The sequence below is a fragment of the Tenrec ecaudatus genome, chromosome 1 (assembly GCF_050624435.1).
Source record: "Tenrec ecaudatus isolate mTenEca1 chromosome 1, mTenEca1.hap1, whole genome shotgun sequence".
In the NCBI taxonomy this organism is placed as follows: Eukaryota; Metazoa; Chordata; class Mammalia; order Afrosoricida; family Tenrecidae; genus Tenrec; species Tenrec ecaudatus.
Window position 1 is genome coordinate 21,653,103 of NC_134530.1, and position 3,945 is coordinate 21,657,047.

Consider the following 3,945-nt stretch of genomic DNA (forward strand, 5'->3'; position numbering starts at 1 on the left):
TAATGGTTATCCAGTTATTGAAACTACCCTATCATCTCTTCAATGCACTAGAAACTGCCGACTTAGAGAGTTTACGCATCTTTTGTTTTATGTTGCACAAGAGTCCTTTAATATTTTTGTTCCAATGGGAGTGTGTTTGGGTAGACTAGAGAAACAAATCCACAGACACGCCTATGTGAATAGGAAAGAGGTTTATAGATGAGAGCAATTGACTATTGAGAAAACATCCCCGCCCAGTCCTGTTCAAGTCCATAAGGCTGATATTAGCCCATATGTCCAATACCAATCTATAAAGTCCTCTTCAGACTCACGAAGCACATACAATGATGCCGAATGCAGGACAATCACAGGTCAGTGAATTGGAAGGCTTGTGGATCCAGTGGCGTTATAAGCATCTTAGGGCTGGCAGGGGTCTCTATGTGGCTTCTCCAGGTCCAGGGTTCTGGCTGCATCGGGTAGGCCCATGTGCCTTCTACTCAGGATATCTTGCTGGGAGTGAGCACAGAGAGACAGAAGTGTCTCCCACCTCCAAGGAGGAAAAACAGGAGTTCCCAGAATTCTCAGGAGAAAGCCATGCCCACACAGAGGCCTCATTGACTATGACCCAATTGAAACACTAGACTCCACCCCTTTACTCTTAACACTCTCAAGTCCGAAATTGACACCAGATTATGTAACTACCATGGGGGGATAATATCTTCTATTGGCTTTATATGGATTGGTGACATTTATAAATATATTAGTAATAAAGAGCTTTCACATTCCTTTCTTTGAGATGGCATGATTTTTACTGTTTATTTTCTCAAGACTAACCCAACGTTCTCTAATCTGTTCACATAGGATGATGAAATTAATGTCTTAGTGTACTTATTGAAGGAGTATAAATTGCTGCTGGTTTTAACAGAATTTCTCCTCTCACTCCCCAACGCCCCCGCCATGCTCGCAGTTCTGTAGAAATGCTTCCATGATATAGAGAAGTCTATTCCAGAAACTGACAGTTTATTGCATCCCGAATTTTCATTTTGCTCTAACTTTTCAACCATTATATTGAATTTTAATTCATTTTATTATCATGGTAAAATATATCTTACACAAATATTTGCCAGTTCCACATTTTTAATGTAAATTATATATCTTTATTTCTATTTTAAATAGTTTTGTTGACACATAGTATACAATTTAATAGTTCAATCATATCAGGAAAAGTTGTACAATTATTACCACAATCAATTTTAGAACAATTTTTTCTTTATTGTATTTATTCCCCAGCCTTCTCTGCATATCCCTAAAAACCATTAATGTCATTACTGCCCCCATAGATTTACTTATCCTGATTTTCATATACAGAAAAATATCCTAAAAAACCCAAACCAATAAAATTTACTTTAAAACCCCCCAAAAACTAACAATGAAAATGAACGTAGAAAATATTTTAAAAATACTAAACACCAGAGCAAATTTGGTAAGGTGTTAAATTTTAACCTAAATTGCACCTGTAATAATACACTTTCCAATTTCAACTCTGATAGCAGGACTATTCACAGGCCTGGTCAATGGTCAGAGGGCAGTCGCCAGAGGCTTGATCTATGTGTGGGCCCTGCAAATGGATTTGGGGTTTCCTCTGTTATTCATACTCTTCCGCAAACTAGGTGTTCACGGTGTAAACGCTGATACTATTCCCTCCTTCAGGTTTGGGGATATTATTTACAATCCTTGCATCACACAAGCTGGTATGCTTCTTCCAGGTGTTCATGGTTGACCCCCTGTTGAGATGGCTACTAGTTTGAAGCCAAGCCTTTAAGACTCCAGGTGCTGTTCTTTCTGACTGGCAGGCACCATCTAGTTTTTTCACCATGTTTTGCTATAGCACCCAAATCTTCAGTGATCTCTGCAGAGCATCAAGCAAGGCCATGTCATAAGAACTAACTGTTCTTAGAACGGGGCTAGAATTAAGTGTGAGTCCCAAATCCATTCATATCTCATATATATATTTAATAGGTATATATTAATATATAAATCACACACACACACACCCCTCTGTTTCACCTTAGATACATCCTTATCTTTTATGTTAGAGAACATTACCCTTTTTTTCCTTCACAATCAGTAATATTTTATTGATCTCTGGGTTATTAAAATATGCTTTTATCTTATGTTTTCCAGTAATAACAGAGGACACTTAACACCAAGTAACTGACCAAAAATCTGGGAATTTCACAGCAATGATTATCATTGAAATCATTTCTTTCTTTCTTCTTTTTTTCAGATAATTTTATTCATTCTTTTTTAACTATGCAAAGATCATTTTATTGGTGGCTCTTACAGCTCTTATAAGAATCCATACATCAATTGAATTAAGCATATTTGTACATATGTTGCAATCATATTTGTTAAACATTTACTTTCTATCGAACCCTTGGTATCTTTTTCCACTCCCTCCCCCACCTTCATGACCCCTTGATAAATTACAGATGATTATTATTTTCATATCTTATAACAACCGCTGTCTCCCTTCCCCCATGACTTCTGTTGTTCATTCCCCTGTTGGGTGGTGGTGCTTATGTGTTGATCATTGTGATCCATTTCCCCTTCCTCCCTTCCTCTCTCCACCTTCCTCCTACCTTCCTGGTATTGCTATTCCCATTCCTATACCTGGATTTCATGTGTTGGGAGCTCTTATCGCTTATCTGTACCTGTGAAAATGCTCCAGTCTAGCCCACAGTAAGAGGCAGGACTGGGGTCATGCTAGTGGGAGGTAAGGAAGCCTCCAGGAACCAGATGAATATTGTTTAATCAGTGCTATATTGCACCCTGCTTGACTCATCCCTTCCTTGTGATCATTCTGTGAGGGGATGTCCGGTTGTCTACAGGGGGTTTTAGGTCTCTGCTCTGACTCCCCCTTGTTCTCAACAGTTGGGTTTTGTTTGTTTGTTTTGGGTCTTCTGATGCCTATTACCTGATCTCACCAACACCTAATGATCGCACAGGCTGTTGTGCCTCTTTCATGTGGGCTGTTGCTTCTCTGCTATATGACCGCTTATTTAACTTTAGCCTTTAAGAACCCAGCAATTGTGCCAGGAGGGTGAGCATGCAGAATGTCAGTTTGTTAGAAAAAAGTGTTGTTGCATTGAGGGAGGGCTTGAGTAGAGGCCCAAAGTCTGTCCACTATCTCAGTATATTGCCATATAAATAATCCAGGCCAATATCTCTGTTTTTATGAATGAATGTATTTACATATGTACACAACTATATTATACCTCCATCCATAGCTTTGTTTCCTAGATCTTTTCCCCAAGAAGGAAGTTATATGTAGATCCTTGTAATCGGTTCCCCAGTATTTTCAACATTCTTTGACAACACAATAATTCACATGCATGAATTCTTGGTCTTTCTTATTCAATGTCCAACTTTCACATGCATATGGAAACTCTCACTGCCATTGAGTCAATTCTAACTCATAGTGACCCGCTAGGGCAAGGTAGAGGGTTTCTGAGACTGTGACTCGTTACGGGAGTAGAAAGTCCCATCTTTCCCCTATGGAGCAGCTGGTGGTTTCAAACTGCTGACCTTGCAAATAGCAAACGAACTCATAACCACTATGAGGCAACTGAAAATACCATGGATTGGATCAGACACACCTTAGTCCTCAAAGTAACATTCTTGTTTTTCAACACTTTAAAGAGACCATGTGCATCAAATTGACTCAATGCAATGCAAAAATCAAGGTGATTTTTATTGATTGATTGATTGATTTGGTATTCCAAAGAGCTACACTTGATAGAGTTTCTCAGAAGAATAAGGAGGCTTATTATGAGAGGGGGGAGGTGAGAGAGAGAGAGAGAGAGAGAGAGAGATATTCTTCAAGGTGAATCAGCTAGAAAATGGCAGAACTAGAATTTATCTGAGAAAAATTCAGATATTACTGGTGTCAAACTTTGGCTCTTA